The sequence below is a fragment of the Pocillopora verrucosa genome, chromosome 6 (assembly GCF_036669915.1).
Source record: "Pocillopora verrucosa isolate sample1 chromosome 6, ASM3666991v2, whole genome shotgun sequence".
In the NCBI taxonomy this organism is placed as follows: Eukaryota; Metazoa; Cnidaria; class Anthozoa; order Scleractinia; family Pocilloporidae; genus Pocillopora; species Pocillopora verrucosa.
The window spans coordinates 6,469,422-6,488,677 of NC_089317.1; the positions used below are offsets into that span (position 1 = coordinate 6,469,422).

At 37.4% G+C, this 19,256-nt stretch overlaps 1 long non-coding RNA gene across 1 annotated transcript; it reads right to left on the reverse strand.

The window, feature by feature from the left end:
• Window positions 1–132: 132 nt before the first annotated feature.
• LOC136281995 (uncharacterized) lies at window positions 133–4,861 on the reverse strand. The gene is made up of 3 exons (XR_010718019.1): window positions 4,784–4,861; window positions 4,114–4,175; window positions 133–270 (listed from the first exon to the last, which is right to left on the reverse strand). It is a non-coding gene; the product is annotated as an uncharacterized lncRNA (long non-coding RNA).
• Between the last annotated feature and the right edge of the window lie 14,395 nt (window positions 4,862–19,256).

The following is a 19,256-nucleotide window of genomic DNA, read 5'->3' on the forward strand; positions in this document are numbered from 1 at the left end:
ACTATTGTGGTACGTACACTTTGGTGACATGACTACCATAATGGCACCTACACTGAGGTGACATGACTACCATCATAGTACCTACACTGAGGTGACATGACTATCATGGTTCCTATATTGGGGTGACATGACTACCATAATGGTACCTACACCGTGATGACATGACTCCCATTGGGTGACATGATTACTAATATGGTACCTAGACTGTGGTGGTGTGACTACCATGATGGGACCTGCTGCACTGTGGTGACATGATAACCAGCATGGGACCTATGTTAAAGTTAAAGGATGGGGTGTGGAGGGTTAGTCAATCAATAGGTTTGAGATCTGTATATCCTTTACCAGAATTTATTATTAAAAATTAACCTGTCTCCAGGATTCTATTTCCACAGCTCAAGGTTTTGGTAGATCTAAACAAGATATGGGCATGCGCTTTTCTTCCCTCATCAAGGTTTGTTCAATACTACACATAATTTTTCAAAAATGTTTCAATTTTTTTGTTAGGATAAGACACTGGTCAGGTGATGTGAGATGGTGCTTTGCAAATTGTACAGCTAAGAGCATCAGTTGACCAGTATAAATTACTTTGAGATTGCTTAGCTTTACAGAAGCAACTTTTAATATGTGGCTGCTTTAACGATGAAATTGTTTTTAACATATTAGTAAACAAGATTTTGAATCAATATCTTCCTTAGAACACATTCAGAACTCTGTTGGAAAAAGTTATTAAAACAAATTAGAGAAACTGTATTTGTCAATTTGTTTTTATATCGTTAATTAATCCTTTTACTCCCAAGATCTTATTGCTTATTCTTCTTAATCTCTGCTATACACTTCTCATGATGTTAGTTGAATCACTTGAAATCAAAGACTGTCAGAGACTTTTTGTTCTGACTATTTTTAAGTAGAAATTTCATGCCTTGGACAAACAAACCCAACACCTAATTAATATTTCTTTTTTCATGATTGTTGTTGCTGTTTTTCTAATTTTTTGCTCTGTTTTTGTGACTGATTGCTGTAAGTTGTTTTGCTGTTTTTGTTCTAACAAAACATTTTTGTAAGAGTTCCGATACTTATGGATCATCTGCACACTCTGCAAACATTTGGCATGTGGACATTTGACAGAGGTGGTCACTATTCCCTCTGAGAAATAACACCTTTTAAATGACTTCTTTGGTTCGCTTTATTTGCAACCCTGACCCAAAAATATTTTTCAAACAAGACTTGTTAGACTGAGTTTCTTTCCATAACTTAATTTCTTAAATGTCCCAATCACAGGACCTCTTGGAAAATATAACTTCTTTTTATTTAGGTGCAAAATACAAGTCCTTCTTTATATAAAAATGAAAAGTGCAAGTCACACTTCAATAACAACAGCTCCAAAGTTTACTTGCTGTTCTTCTCAGAGTCAGCTATCAACAAAATTGTTTTATCCTTTGTAGGTCCAGTATAAAATTTTACTTGTAGTATAATATGACAACCTTGTATCTTTGATGTCAAAACCCCTTTCAAAGCTCAGGAACACTTTGGACTGCACATAGCCATTTGTAGACAAGAATTCCAATGCACCTCTGTAATTGCACATAGTGGTTCCTGTCTCCATTATGAGATGTGCTTAACTCTGTTGGCACCACTGCTAGTTCAGTGGAAACAACAGACTGAGGCATTGAGATGGCTGTGTTGGAATGTGTTACTGAACACCTGTTATGGTTAAACTTTGATGATTTGGGTACTGGTACACTGGGATCATCTAGGTATCTCTTATACTTCCTAATGTGGTATCCTTTTTTTACAAAAATGAGGGTAAAACACAATTTGTAATCACATTCAAAATTGTTATTGCATTATTTCTCACATTTGCCATGAACACAACTCAAATCATGCATTTGTAGTATGTTCCATTCTTGTCAATTATTTCTATATAGAGTGAGTTGACATCATTATTTATATCATCATCAGAACATGGATCCAAGGCATCCATCATCCAAAAACAGAGAATCAGTCAGAGAAGTCTTTGAATGTACTTTTCATGGGTTGATCGCTTGTGTGTTAAGTTATTTCTTTTCACAACTGTTTTGCTTAATCTTACATTTTCTAAAGACAGGTTTATTATGGTTCAATGGGAAAATGAGAACAGCATGAGTGTTGTCAATGAAAAGAAAGTCATTGGCACCATGGAGTTAAAAGAAGGGACAACAGTTGACATATCGACTGGTACAAACTAGAGTTGAGTGGCCATTTATAAAGCTCCTATTTTGAAAGTTTGTAGTGAGTACAAATTGCAATATTTGTTACATGATCAAAATCTTACCAAAGAATAGATATAATGGCTTAATTAAGCTTATAAAATGCTCAGCACAACTGAAACTCAACTTTACATTCAAATGTTTGCAAACAAGAGTTTTATCCAAAGAAGTAACAACCACATAAATTCAATTCAGAGCCTGACTCTGGGAGCAAAAGGGTTAAATACTATTTGTATCATCATCCAAAATTAAATGATTCATTTAAAAACTATTTTTTGACTGATGGTATTCGTGGCAATAAATATAATTCAAATTATTGTATTTTATTTAAAAGAATCAACAGATTTTGCTCACAATTTGTGTCAAACCAAATTTAATGATTCATTAGGACTATTTCATATGAATAGCTGTAATTGAGGATAATTCTTATGAAGTTTTCAAGAAAAGGAAAAGAAATCAAATTCCATCCTAATATTAAATACATGTAAACCTGAGTTAAGCATGTATATAAATTTCATTGAATACTTGAATTTTTAGCTGGGATTTTTTAATTTTTATTAGTATTCATTTTATATTAGTGGCCTCAAATTCTTGCCGAAAATTCCCAGTAATTCTTGCACATTCCCAGAAATTCCAGAAAAAACCTAGGAATCTCTAGTAAGTTTTTAGATTTATGGCCTTACAGGAAATTTCATCCGGGCTCTGAGTTAGAATTTTCTGGGAATTCTGTGGAATTCCAACTCCTGTTGGCTATTAACTTGAAATTTCTGGGAATTTCTAGGTTTTTAGAACCATAGTTGATACAATTGGGAATTCCCAGTCGGAATTTACCGAGAAAATTCACAATTCTTATTCCAAGGAATTCCTAGGAAAAAATACCTAGGAATTACTAGGAATTTAATCCTGGGAATTCCTAGGAATTCCAAAATCCATTTTGCAAGAGAACTTATCATTGCGATGCAAATAGTGCTATAGAAATACTCAAATTATTATCATAATTATTTGTGTTTCCATAATTTTGCTGGATTAGCCACCTCAAGCAAATTCTTGGACTGAATTTGTCTAAGTTTAACTGGTAATTAGGTTGTATCTGAACTGAGTTGATTTTGTAAATTACCTAGTCTAAAAATTTTCTAGAGTGAATAAGGTTTCTGGCGTTTGCCTTTCATCAGATGAAATTAAATAACAATTTTGTTTAATCTACAACTGTTTTATTGTCCATGTTAAGAATGTATTGCATTGCAATTAAATGTCTGAAACTAGAAAATTATTGCCAACTCTCCTCACCAACAAGCTGGGTTTTAATACAAATAACCCTTTGTAACCAAAAGATAAATAGACTAAGCGAAACAATTCTTAAAAATAAATACTCCAAGATCGGTAAGGGAAAACAGCTCACTTGAATTAATTTACAATGATTCGGCTGATTGCATTTGTCACATGTAGCCATAAAAGCATTCGAAACCATGAAGCTCAAAAATAAACAACACCAGAGACTGCAATTTCAACACGCTTCAGAAAACACATGAGTTCCCGGAGAAGGTTTTACTTGCGAGAAACTGAGTAATTCTGACACTCCTTAAGAGGAGGTACGATTTCATTGTCAGTTTCGATTGCGTTAAAAAATTGGTTTTATACCATCTATAAACTTCCGCCTTCAACTAAAACGCATCTCGTCTTCGAAAACTTATGTGCCACCGCTGAACTATGGCACACAACAACTGCTACAAAATGATACAGCCACTCTGATTGCAAAACAGATCCATACTAATGTCCATGATTCGCTTACAATGTTTATCGATGTTGAATGTAATACGAGCAGAAATTAAATTTAGATGTATATCAAATAATTGCGTCACTGACTTACTCTAAAATGATCTTCGAATCGAATAATGACACAGTCTTTACCAAGAGGGTTCAATGATGACCCTGCAAAGAGAAACATTTTGCAACTGTGTCAAAGAAACTGCATTCCTTGCTTCAATAATTTGAGGTAAACTCTAAGATTGGAGAATCAATGCACGGATCGAACTGTAAAATCTTGCGTCATCTTCTCCACTCTACTTAGAACACCTAACTTCACCTAAATACTCCAAAATCGGGAAGCGTAGAACTCTTAGAACCTATCTCTTTCGGCGCCCTTTGAGAAATATTTCATTTTTTGACAATTTCCCACTTGGAAAGCAATCTCCACAAGAAGGGCAAATCGTTTTCCTGTTCAAGGATCCGTCCAGAGGCGATCGAAACAGTGATTGCTGTGTCTGCGTCAACTAACAAAATCACAATAGTTTCAGCTCGAAAAAACCTCGGATGGATTTCTGTGAAAAGCAATCTACCGTATATTTCAAGATCTCGGCGCCCAAATGAAACTAAGAATTGTGGTATCAAGCGTGAAAATGCCTTCCTGTTTATCGTGCTTCAGTGCCATAACGTGATACCGCTAACGTTAAATTATGTTGACGTCTTTGATCATGTGTAAGAGTACAGCCACAGTGTAAAAGGAACCTTCGGAACGATTATGCTTTAATTTCACTTACCTATGTTATCCTCCTCACGTCTGAGGCCGAAACGGTCATCGAGTTACGTAGTCAGCTGATGAGAAGCTTAAAAGCAAGGAAAACTGACGAGTAAAGCGTGCAAAGCATCCTGGGCAAGATCATGTGACTTATACGATTGCTCCTTCTCAAGTTGCTCCCTCTCGTCTTAGAGACCTCATTATGCAATCAATTTGAGACGTTTATCATCTTTTGCAGTGTGAAAAAATTAAATCTTCGGATATACTGGGTATAACTCGCTGATTCAAACGGTCAAACGCTCTCTCTTCAGAGTAATAAAATTAAAGTAAGTAAGAAGATAGTTTTCCTCGAGGTTTTCATGATACGCCGATCCCACCCACAAGATATTTCTGCAAAGAAAGGGTTGTTAAGACCCGTTTAAACGGTTTCAACATTTGCTTCAACTTGCATTCAACACTTTGTTGAACCAAATGTTCGGTGCGTTTGAACATTGTCGAAAACGTAAAAGTTGTTGAAAGCTTGTTGAAAACGTGTTGAATCAAGTTTAAATTGGTTTAAACTTTCATTCAACATCGATCCAATTTTTCCTTTGTTCTCGAAAATGTTGAATGGCCCGTTTAGACGATTTCAATATTTGCCCAACATCCAACTTGAACGAATGTTGGTCAAATGTTGAATCCGTTTAATCGGGCCTTTATTAATCACGCGCCATCCTGAAATAATTGTGAGATGTTTATCGTCTTCTGTGGTGTCACGGCAAGAACTGGAGATATGACGTCTTGGGATTTTTTAGGCAAAAAATAATTTTATTTTCAAACGCTTTGTTCTTTCCCTAGTAGTCTAGCAGTTATCGACCAAAATTGCTCAAATTGATGATAAGCATGGAACTTTGCCAAAACTCTTATGACCCTATGACTTACATTTTCTGATATAGGGCCAATCCAAATTAACTTCTTGAGACTAGAACCACGCGTGTCAAAAATTCGCTGACATGGAAGGCTTTTGTCCCAAATTTCCCCAAGCAATGTCTTTTAAGAGGATTTTCTACCCTCAGCCTCGCTTTCATGTCAGCGAATTTGAACAATTCAGTGATTTTTTTGGTCAATAACAGCTGGAATATAGTGTATGCAGCACCCGATAATCTCTAAGGCGAACGTCGATCTACGAAGATGCTCCGAAATAAACAATAAGTGACATCGGGTCAAACTCGGGTGAAGTTCGGCATTTTCTCGTTACCATCACTCACTCACTTACTCATTAACATATATGGCTTCGCCTCCTATGGGAGGAAGTAACCACAAAAATTAAAAATGTACGATCCCTGGCTTTTGTACAGATCGAGAAGACGCTCATCCAGGTACGTGAGGAAGAAAAAAACCGACTGTGCAAATTGGAGTGCCATAGTTTTTGGAGGCGCGCGAGAAGATAAAAAATCGAGCGTGAGTGGAGAGGGAGGACACTAACTCTTGCTTTTCTGGTACTTTTTCTCCTCCTTACGAGTGGCTCTGAAAATCACACTGCGTTTATAGTTAAAAGAAAAAGCGACTGCCATTAGTTCATCACAGGATATAAATCTTATCTTTTTCTCTCTTCTTATTTTTATTTTTATTTATTTTTATTTTTTTTATTACATTTTATTTGTTCTGTTTAATGTCTTGCGTCGTCAGACAGATGACTTTTGAACACCAAATGGTTAGCGCACCATATTTCTTTTCCCCTTAGAATTTCGCCAGTTCCTCGATGAATTTACCAATTCTGACGGTGAGATATCTTCCCTTTTGAATAATAAGTTAATGTAGTGATGAGTACAAAGTAAAAACGTGACTAGATTGTTGTACGCCGAGGTTTCCCTACTAAGAGAACGTACAACTTGTCGATTTCATGACGTATTTTGTTCTGTATGGTTCGGCTAAGAAAAGTACAAAGTTTTAAAACGCACGTGCTGCGCTATTCTTTTGCCCATTAGATCTTTGGATTCGCTATGTTCTCATTGCCGTCGCCGTTGTGATTTTTTAAAAGTTTCTAGTATTTTCTTGAAGTGCGCGTGAGTAAATTTTGTAGATACAAATGTATTTATGACGTCAATTTCGTACTTCGAATTCATTGACTTCGTTCAGCTCTGCGTTAAAACACTTTTTTGTTTGGGGCTATAGACTAAATTTGATTATCAATTGTTTTCAAAAGAGGGGTAATTTCCAAGTTTGTAGGGAATCTCCTCCACCGCGACTTTGCCGTAAATTAAGGTAAGTAATGCTGTATTTTCTCTATGTAGAAACTAAAACTGTTTCAATGTCTGAAACTCGAAATGCGCTGTTTAAAATGTTCCTTGATTTAACAATTGCTCTTTTTTTGGGTGTCAATACTTTTTTTTTCCTGGGAGTAATCACTTTTGTTTCCGTTTGATAAATCTCTGTAGCTGTATAATGGCGATCGAAATTTGAAGATTGTCAAGTTATTACCAAGCCGGAATAACTTCTAAACATGAAGATTATATTTCTCGAAGATAGTACTGAAAACTGAACGCAACTAAAATAAGGAAGAAATCGCAATTTGAAATGTTCCACGTCCACAACTGTATTTTCGAGGGGATTAATTATCATAATCTGTAGCACGATATTATCTCTACCGATAGAGAATCGCCTTTCTAACCTAGTTTATGTAACACAGAGGTTAACGAAATACTCAGCTTCAAAGGGGGCGTAGTGATTGCTATGATTGAAACAATCTATTGGAGTGCATTGTGGTGAGAGCACTAGAAGTAAATACACAAAATTCCTCCATATTTACCTAACAATGCACTTACAATTTCTCCGAATGCTCTCAGACTCCAAACTTGCCAGCATGAAGGAAAAAAAACTGAAAGGAGAGAAAATCGATAGACAAACACAGTTATGCAAGGTTGCGGAAAGATCATCAAGAAGAAAAATAGCCTCCGAATGAACCAAGACTGTATAGCAAACAGAGTGAAACAAAAAAAGAACAAACGAACAAAACAACTGCCCCGAAAGCTGGAAATCACTTTTGCGAGCTTCTACAGTTCAAACTTTTTTTCTGGGGGAGTGTGAACGATCCATTTACAAAAAAAGTGTCCAAACTCCGTTGAAAAAATACTGTATATTAGACTTGTTAAAATAACCACAACATTAGCTTAAATTAAAACATCAAAACTTCTTTAGATTTCAAACAAAGGGGTTACAAATTTGCATAAACGAAAGCTCAAAACAACTAAAAACAACTCCGTAAAACAAAACAGCAAAAGTACGCGAAAAATGTCCACGCCAGTTTTTAATGTCAAGGTTAGAGACGTGATTGGGTAATTTATGAAATCACGCGTGTTGCGCTTGAATGCAAAAAAAATTAATTTAATTAATTAATTAATCAAAAATTTAAAAACGAAACAGATTTTCTACAGGGAGCATGTACTCAGGGGCCCATTTCTCGAACGTCCCGGTAACTTATTGGGCCCGACGCCATATTTAAAAGTCAAAATTTAAGAATGGAGAAGCACGCTATAGCACTCTAACCAGTCCATTTTGTTTTTTAAGCCAATAGTGTTGAAAACTTTTGAATCTCCCATCTTAAATTAAAACAGAAGAGCTTACGGGCTCGTTGGATGACCTTCGAGGAACTGGCCCCATACCCCCTTATGGGGAGAAAGGCTTTATAGCCTTTTTTCTGGGCGCAGCTGCTTATTGCTTATGGGAAAAGTCATGGAAACCCCTGCTTTAGAACTTAGTGTGAGTGGAGGACCATGCCTTACCTTTACTACTGAAGAAATATAAGATGCGTCAGCATTCTTCTCTCTTTAAAGCTATGAGTTCACATAAAGTTTGGGTGAGAAGATGGCTGACGCTTCGTTGAAGGAAGAGCTAAACATCCCTAACTTACTTTTTTGAAAACTTTTTAAATGAAGCTAGGATCTAGCACGCAGAGTTGGTGGTATTATTCATACACGAAGACAAGAAATCTTCTTGTGCAGAGAAGAGAAATAAAAACATTATCATTGTTTTCTCCAGGTGTAGCTTAAGACTCTTATTGTCCCTATGGTAATACACTTGGGGTCGAGGATCTTCCCCATCCCTCCCTCAGTTCCTCAAGAATAAAAGACTCTGGGGAAATGAATTCTCGTCAGATAATATTTTTTAATCAGCTGAGTTGATAATACAAAGTAACCAAAGTAAAGGGTTTCTAAAGCTGATGATTCGAGCGTTAGCCCTTCGTCATTCGCTCTGACGATGGGCTAACGCTCGAAACGACAGCTTTAGATGACATTTACATTGTAAAACAACTCCCCCCGGCCCAACGCAGCACCACAGTTTCTCTTTAAACCCTCTCTGTTCAGTTCTTATTCGTGTCAGTTCTTCCTTCTTACGTAAGAAAAACTGATGGGCAGCTTGGAAGTGATATTTACCACCATCCATGCCTTTTCCAAAAAGAGCATATCTCTGTTACATTGGAACTCAAATCTTTATTTGTTCTTCCTAATTAAAAAGATAATAATAATAATAATAATAATATTACAACTGACACAATAGAAAAGAGAAGATCATTTTGCACTTGTGAAGCTGATTGACCACGCTACCAGAGATCAAGACATAAGAAACATAAAGAAGCGGAATTTATACCCTTACCCACACCGAACCATCCTTTCCTCGCCTTTCCCATTCACAGTAAAATGTTATCATTTACATCCTTAAATCAACCAGTCCTCAGTTGCTCCAGGAGAGGGTTTGACGAGGGCACATTGCGTCAAGGGAAGACCGAACTTATGTGCTTCCTACCAGCATTTACCACAGCGTACCCACAAATTTCATGATGATATTACTTCTCCCCAGTCTCTCATTGTCTTTAAATGTCAAATAAGTATGGACTCGTTAGGAATGCTCTCTGGGAAATATTATGCAACTTGATTTTTCGATTTTGCCTTATATGAATGATACGATTCTCAAAAGGGTTGAACATAAGCTCCTACTCGCTCTTCCCCCCAAGAAAGCATATTGACTCTGAGACAAATCGAGAAGAAGTATGTTCTCTTACGGACTGATTGATTGATTGATTGATAACTTTATCTGTATACAATAAAAAATTTCCTTCAGCACAATTTACAAGTAGAACATCTCATTCTCCTCAGCCAAACTAACTAATGAAATAAGATCAAACCTTTCAGGTCTTGAGGCTGTTTTTCAAGGACGCCGTATCTCATTCGAATTAGGATAACGGAGTTTGCTTTTAAATTCATATAAGGAAGTTACAGAACGCAGATCTGGGGGGTAGGCTTTTCCACACCTCAACACTTCAGCCAATTTAGATCAACATAAATTATTCCTTAGTTTGTCGAATTTCTCAAAAAGTTGCACGCCCGATTATTCACGTTTAATAGTGGTCACTAATCGTTTACTTGTCTAGTATTGAAATTAGATGAGATTGGATTTCTTCATTTATCTTGCCAATGCAAAAAAATTATACAGCAGAAAACAAAGCAGGCAATTTATGAAGACTGCTTAATGTCAATTAACAAAGTGGTACAAAAAATTACGGGTCCTGAGGGAGAATTCGGACTTGAAACCTCATTACGCTGAATCAAAAACCAGCCTGACAAAATATTTTATCAAAAAGACATTTTCAAACCGAAAAGACGTTTAAAAAATAATCGAATTAGTGGCTAAGATGAATAGCCCACTTCCGAGATTTGGTGTCGGAAATGAGGCTCAAAAACGAGGCTAATTAAAATGCGATATCGCTTTCGACAGCGTGAGAGCCTCGTTCTGGCAGATTTTAGAGTTTCGTCACCAGATCTCTAACTCGTGAAGACTCGAAAATGCGTTATTATCAACTTAACGTCTTGGAGCGCGCGCTGGAGTAATAATGACGTTTGAATTTTCATTATGTCGTCGGTTTCACATTTTTTCAGCTTCGCAAATCGATTCCATATTTTGCGCTTCGCGAGAAATTAACTCTTAGAAAAAAATGAAAAAGTTAGATATTCGACTGTTTTTGATCTTACTTTTCTTTGGAACATCCCCTGCCAAAAGTGTTACCAGCGAAAAGGTATGTTATGGCTTTATGAGTGATTACTTACTATTGGATGAGAATTTGAGATAGTTGCCAAGAATCCAAGACAGAGAATTTATGTGTCCTCCTTATTCTTTTAGAGTTTTGAAAACTTCCCTTTATTCTGAGAAGTTCTGATTTAGCAATTATCTGTGAAATTTATATTTGTTCTGCAGTAGGCTACCGTTTCGTTTCGTTATCATGCGTCGTTACAGAATGAACGTGAGGTGAAATTTGTTCGTAAAATCTGTTGATCTTTTCCTCTCTCACAAAAGCCCGCGACACACTTGGCGAAAATCGCCAGGTCCGCAAGGTGCAACTGATTGCAAGTTTCGCTGATTGCCGCGATCGGCGATTTTCGCTGGCGACAAAATCAGTTCGCCGCGATCGGCCAATAAAATTACCAAGTGTGTCACCGGCCCTAAAGAACAAAGAACCAAGTAAGCAAAAGAATTATGTCCCAGTAGTCACACTCATGAAAGATGACGATAGTAATTGCTCACGAGAGGAAATCCCACTCGACAACATTGTCGATGACACAGCGGATGTGATCAGAGGAAGTCCCTCTCCAATACTTATTATAGTTAGTGTATTTTTCTTTTTCTCACTTCAGGAGAGCAATACATTGCCGGTCGAGGAGAATCTTTCCCGAGAAGAAGTTAGATCCCTGACCTCGAGTGAAGTTTGTCGGGTATGTTTTGTGCTACAGTATCTTATACCGCAGGAGCACTTTAGCTAAGAGGATAAACCGAAGTGGTTTAAAGTGCGACTAGCGAGCGCACGCGCGTTTTGCAAGTATTTTTTTTAAAATTGAAAACAATCGTGAGCATTTCGTACGCGTGTGACTTACGTATGGACGAGTTTTTACTGTTTCCAGCTCTTCTCTTGTTACGTTTTTTGAGGTTATTCGTTTTGGAGTCAAGAGTTTCCGTTTGGCGGTATTTTCGCCTATTTTCTGACGGGGTGTGTTTTACATGTAGACCCATGATGCCTTTCAGGTTGCACTTGATATCAATCCCCCAATCAACCTAATAATAATAATAATATTCCAATGCCTATAAAGCGCAATATTCATATGGATATGATCTAATGCGCTCTGAAACAACTGAAATAAAATAAGTAAGCCTAACAATTAAAAACTAAAGATAAATTTGTATCTTCAGATCTCGCCATCATCAAAATTATTATCTCAAAATAATCTAATTTAGCTAAAACTTACCATTTAAAAAATAACATAAAATACTTTAAAAAGCAAAATTCCCATTATAGAATTATTAATGATATGATATAAAATAAAATGCCGAAATCCTAGATCGGTTTATTTTATATTTCAATATACTTTAGAAACTACATCTAAATACTCTTTAATGAAACATTTGAAATACTTAGTTACATGCTTCGCTAAATAATAAAGTCTTCGTGCCTTTCTTGAATTTTAAGACATTTTTTTTCATGTCTGATATTCAATATTCGATTTTATTTCATAACGTGGAATAAATTAGCACTTTTTGTTATTTTACCTGCTTACCGAGAAAAAAATGCTATTGTATTTCTGTCAGAACGAACAATAATAAAAGCGAAACATAATAAAAGAGATATATTACAGATTTCAAATGGTCTTCATTTTTTCCTATAACTTTAGGAACAGGATTTCTGCCCAGAAGACGAGGCCCTACGTTCGAACAATGATGGTATCCTTAATAAAATTTACTGTGAGTGCGCTATGATTGTACGTGCGCTATGATTGGTTTGTTTAATGACCATATTTCACTGTGCGGCCCACAAAATTAAAAAAGAAAACTGTTTAAATTGAAATCATCCCCCAGTTTTTTAACCTAAAGATGTAGCCATTATTTTTCTAACCTGCTCTCGGTCTGCACTGTAAGCTTCGAAACTTTGGTCTTTTACACTTGGATTTATGGCCCGGTCTTATATCCGAGTGGAAAAACTCGGTCTTTAATCTAAAGTACGGACCTCGAACTCGATTAATAAAACGTACGTACATACTTTAGCACTCCAACCGTATAAGACTATTTAGTAGTGCTCCAGAGTGTGCTCCGGTGTCTGCACTGGTGATTATCGAGGAGGGTTGGCGCGCGCTCTGATTGGTTGAGATTTCAAAATGGCTCCCTCGTGCATAGAACATAAAAATTTCATTTCCTTGAATGGAGCGGAGATATCACAGTAGAGAGCGCTCTTCTTATTACTGGGGCCTGGGTTCGATTCTCAAACTGGCGTCATGTGTGGGTTCGATTGTTGTTGATTCTCTCCTTGCATCGAGGGGTTTTTTCTTTAGGTTCCCCAATTTCTCCTTCTCCAACACGGAAACTTTCAATTCGTTGTAGAAATAGAGGACAAATAGCCACATCTTGGATGAGCTTCTGCTAAAATCCAGGGCCTAGTTATTCAAAGAGCAGATGACGCTATCCACCGGATAAATCGCTATCCAGCGAATAAGTGTTAACTAAACGTACTGCGCCATCCACCGGATAAAGATTTATCTACTGGCTAGCGTTATCCAGCCTTCGAACAACCGGAGCCTGTATCACTTGATTTGATTTTGAACGGATAAACACTCCTATTGGGTAGTGTTTCATGTAGGAGGATTATGTTATTCAGTGAATGACGTTGGCGAAAAAAAAGAACTTCGACTGCTCCTAATAGAAATCCAACCTACGACCTTCCCTACGACCTTCGTGGTACGCTCGGCCTTTTAACAAGGTTCATGGTGACAAACTTCCTTCATACTGCTAGGATAAACATGTCGATGTGTGATGCTTCTGTGCAATGATGATCCAAATTAAGATCGTAGATTTGAGAATTTATGTGAAAGATAATGTTATTCAGTAAAAATACTATGGACGTCCTGATTAGTAACAACTTATCGTTTATTGCGCGATTAACATATAGAAAATTTTTTTGTTTTAAGTTTACAAACTTTTCTCGTGTTCTCCTAACTTTCCACATAGGTTCATACGCCAGTAAACTGAGACCGCACTTTCTGAGAAAGTGCGGTCAATTGCTTAAGCCGGGGCAGACTGGGCCTACCTACATAAGGCACTATCCTTTATATATTTCCGTGTCAGATCTACAGAGCCTTATTCACGCTAACGCAACTCAAGCAAGTTAAAGATATTGATGCTGTGGCAAGATCATTTTAATTATTTCTACCTCTGAAAATGTTCTCCTTTTTGTAGATTCCTGGAAAAGATTCCAGACCAAGTTTAAACTCTGGAGTTGGCATGACACTGTGATTGTTATGATTGTTTCCTGCTCGATAGATGGCTGTACTTTGACATTGTGCTACATCAGCGGTTTCATTCGTCGAAGATACAAAGCTCGCAAACAGAAGAGATCTTTGGAGACGACCAGGTAATGTTGCTTTAGCTTCGTCGAAGATTCGCCTCCTAGATCAGTCTTATTAGGGAGGAAGGGAGGAGGTGATCTGCTCAGCTCACATTCTAGAAGTTTCTCTTCTGCAACACTCTTTGAGGACGTGGAATGGCTACTGACAGTCTTCTACCACAAACTGTTTGCTCTCATCCTACAAAAAGATAGCGCACCCACCCCTACCCTAACCTAACAATAAATTAACCTGATGTGTTATCACTTGGTTGTTGTTGGATTAGGGGAGGGGTGGCTGGGCAGTTGCAGAGATTCTGACGGAGTGATCTAAAAATTTATCCGCGCTCATATGTTCTACAAAACTTGATGTGCATTATGCAATGTCCTGAAATTTAAAAACTTGTACGATTTTAATCCCAAACGCTCCAAAAGATTGACAATTGTCTTTTTTCACTGTTTGACTATTTATGTGGATTTCTGTTCATGGTCTTGTTAAATATCTCTCCTATAGATTGCAACGTAAAAATCGTGTATTTACAAAAGAATATGATCCAGAAAAAAGACGTCAGCTGTTAATAGAAGCAACTGATTCAAAACCATGGCGACTGAAGCTGAAAAAGAAACGACGGGGAAAGGACAGTTAGTGATTATGTATTTTATTGGTAATAAAAGAGAACGGAGAATGCAATAAATACCTTTCGAAAAAACACAATAAGTGCTACAAATAATGATTTGTCTATTTTCTTCATTTTGCTGGAACTAAAATCTTTCTGTGGTAGATCGTACGTGTGCTCTCTTTCTCGCTTTATTTATGTCAATAATCTGGGTGACAGTGTGGTAAATTCCTCGACATACTCTGCCGATTATTATTACAATATACATTGAATGAACCATAAGCTTACGATCCTGTAATTCCAGGAAACAAAATTTAGCCCTCATCCCCAGTAGAGTCCTACCCAATTGATCCACAATAATTATTTTAAGAGTCAATCCGCCATCTTTAATATGTAAGGTCTCTCCAGACTCATAAGGTTGTGCAAACGCCACACGAAATTTGCACGTTGCTCGTTCCTATACATCTCATAAAATGACCAGTGACGTTTTCAGCTAATCCAAATGGTGGCGTTCCTTGTATTATCGTTTAAAAGTAACTCTGAATAAGACGTTTTGAAACAATTGTGTTTCTCAGCTATCACACTAAATACATACAAATACACCCTGTACTTCAAAACTGCTCTTTAGACTTTTGATGCGTTTACTCCGGCCCTATTCATATGATTCCTAACAAGAATGGTCTTCTCCCAATCGGTTAATAAATACGGTGTGTTGTTACTTTCAAGTAGTACAATATTTCTTTTATAATCAGGAAACCTTCTCGAAGTTTTTAGGCCAAAATTCAGTTGTCCAGGTTTTTTCCAAGGATTTAGCTAATTTCTTCGTGATTTTCATTTGAATAAGCACGCTCACTGGGTTGACTCGGTTCAGAATTTACATTCTCTGGCCCTGTATGAATAAGGTCGCGAGAATGTATGGCCTATAAGTTTTCATTTCAGAAGTCACTCGCGAAGTGCTTTAGCCGGACACGAGAGCCACACTGTGCAGCATATAAAACAAAACATACGAGACTTGTGATTAAAAATATTTAAAAAGGTTGTAATTCATCCTTTAACTCCCAAGATCTGATCATTAATTCTCTCCTCTATCTACAATACCGCTTTCTTTATGAATCGTTAGCGAGAATTTGGTGTTAGATCGAGACAACGATCGACTCCTACCTGATAAGTTTGAGTATTCTCGTTACCTGTTTGCTGGACAATGTATGGTTATAATAGAGAGAAGTTACATGTTAACACCTCTGGGAGATGCAGTCACTTCTTGGGTACAATTGCACCATTCTGGCATACTGTCAGCCTAACGTGTTCTTCCACTCTTTCGCTTAAGAAAATTGGCACTACACTCCTCAAAACGACATGTTCCACACCAGAAGTGAATCGTTTTATAAAAATGAAACCCGGTTTCCGTGGAAGTGATAAACGCAATAAAAGAAAATTCAATTGCAAAGAGCACAAAATATGCTTCTGAGTTTGGCGTAACATTACGGTTTTGCTGATTGAATGAAATAAACCTGTTAAAAATGCTAGCTTATCTTGATACTAGTAATCAGTCACAAAATATGCGCAATACTATTTTTATTTACAGAATTTACATCAGAATTAAAAAGCGCTTGAGCATTTGAACATTAAATATTCCCCTCAACTTCGTCACGGGGATTAGTTCACAACATTCACGTTGCCTTCACGGGAAATAATTCTTAATCATCTTCAGCATTAAGTTTAAGTTTCCTGACAATATCCTATTCCCGTATGTACTCCTGAGCTAAAAGAGGCACTGTAAGAATTATTTCCCACCAAAGACGTCAAGTCCCTCAAGATGATAACTCCACCCAAGGTTAGAACCCAGACCTCCCAATCCGGAGTAAAGCGCGCTAGCCTTTGAGTCATCGCGCTTCCACCCCAAGTTTATCCTAAGTAATCATTCTCAACCATTTGAAGGAAATGGGCTATTAACGGGAAAAAAGTAATTCCACGTCAACGTCAAACCTCTTAAAGCGCGCGCGGGAGTAATAATGACGTTTGAAATTTCATTATGACGTCAGTTTCGCATTTTGTTTTTGTTCACAAATAGATTCCATATTTTGCGCTTGCCAAGAAAAAAAAGACTCTTACAAAAAATGGAAAAGTTCGATATTCGCCTGTTTTTTGTTTTACTTTTCTTTGGAACATCTTCCGCTGAAAGCGCTACCAGCGAAAAGGTACGTTATGGCTCTAAAAGTGATTACTCACTACTGAAGGAGGATTTAAAATGGTTGCCGCGAATTCAAGACAGACAGTTTATCTGTCCGCCTATCCTTTAAGAGTTTTGAAAACTTCACTGTATTCTGAGCAGTGATGATTTTGCGATTATCTATGAAATATATGTTAGTTCTTTTAAAGGTAACCGTTTCGTTTTGATGTCATACGTTACGACAGTATGAACGTAAAGTGCAATTTGCTCGTAAAGCCTGTTAATATTTTTCTCTCTTCCTAGAGCCGGCTACATACTTAGCGATAATCGTCAGGTCCGCTCGGTGCAACGGTTGCGATTTCCGCCGATCGCCCTGCTCGACGAGTGAAATCCGATATCTGTCATGTCAGATATCGGCGATTTTCGATGGCAATTAAATTTATCGCGATCGGCGGGTAAAATCACCAATTAAAATCGCTGGGTGTGTCACAGGCTTAAAGAACGAGAAAACAAGTAGGCGGAGGCATTATGCTTCATATGTGACATTCATTGAAAATAACGATAGAAATTGGTTACGAGAGGAAACACAATTAAAAAACATCGTTGAAGACATAGCGGATGTGATCAGAGAGCGCGAATAACACTGTCGTTTCCTTTCAATCACTAAAGGAGAGTAACGCATTGCTGGTCGAGGAGGCTCTTTGTCGTGCAGTGGTTAGATCCCTGACTTCGAGTGAAGTGTGTCAGCTTTGTTGTCTTTTTGTAACTCGCTGTATGCCTATTAAACCACAGGAAGGAGTTAGGAATGGGGTGTGATAGGGAGACGGAACCGAACTATTGTGACGTGCGACTAACGAGCGCGCGCGCGCGTTTTGAGCCTTTTTAAATTTGAAAACACATCGTGAGCATTTTATACGCGTACGATTTTTGCATCTGTGAGTCTTTTTCAAATTTCAGCTCTTCTGGACTCGTTTTTTCGAGGTTTTATTCGTATTGGCCGTTTGGTGGTATTTTGGCCCATTTTTTTGAAGAGAGTTATCCGTCACCGTTTTCGAACAAGCTGCGTTAAACATAAAGACCCTATGATGCCTTGCAGATTCCTCTTGATTTCAATCCTCTAACTAACGTAACAAGCCAATCATCATAACAAGCAGTTTCTCTTATTTTACCTGCATACCGAGAAAAAATATTATTAGTGAGAAGGGTAGCACAATTATTGAATTTCTAGCTGTCAGAGTCATATCATAATCTTCATTTTTTTTTTTTTTGGAATAACTTTAGGAAGCAGAGTCATGCCCAAAAGCCGAGGTCGTAAGTCCGACCAGTTACAGCATCTTTAACACAACAAACTGTAAGTAAACTGTAAAAGCTATTACTCAAACTGACTTTGGCAGTCCAATCACATAAGATAATTTACTTGCAAGGTTTTTTCATTACCAAATTTATTCAACCAGCGCTTCCTTTCCGCGAGATCGTGTGCCTTGTGGATCACTTTTTTACCACATTTCGTCGTCATTTGTGACCCATTATTAAACTGATGCGAGGCAACGTGGACTCTATTCGATAAATTAATTATTTCCTCGCTTCAAGGGTTTTCCTTTGCAGTTTCCCTAGTTACCCTTTCTCCACAGGAACCATACTATTTCTTATGCGACTACGAAATTGCCTCGAAACGTATCCAACGTGGTTTATAACATAGGGTATGTCAACAGTTATTAGCGCAGTTATTCTTACATGAAGTACTTTCCTTTACAACATCCATTTTGAAATCACTGGTGCTCCCTACAATCTGATTGGCTCTCGTCAGAGCGATTTATTTACGATTCGCACCATTTTTTGCTCTAAATCGCATCCTTTCCTAGCCAATGAGAAACCTTCACTAAAACAGAACACACTAATCGGATTTCAAGACTTGTTTAAAGAAACCAAATTAATGATATTGTAGGAAAGTGAACGACAACTTTTGCAACTTTTTACCGGTCGGCTCAGTGCTGAATCAATAAGCTATTCTATACACCGAGAAAATCCTGTGTTTGAGTGACTGAATTTTTCGATTTTTCAAATGGATGTAATTAAGTGGTAAATGAACTTTGTGTCATGCAATTTTAGTCTAAAATCATTCAGGTGATTTCAAATCAAACCACGCTGCGCGCTCGTTCGATTTTAAAATCACTTGTATGATTCTGGACCAAATTGCTCTCCACTAAGTTCAATTATCATTATTTATCTTCCCGAGCTAGATCTGCAGTGCCTTGTTCGGACAAACGCGACGTAACAAAAATATTGATCCTGTGGTCAGGGCATTCTAATAACT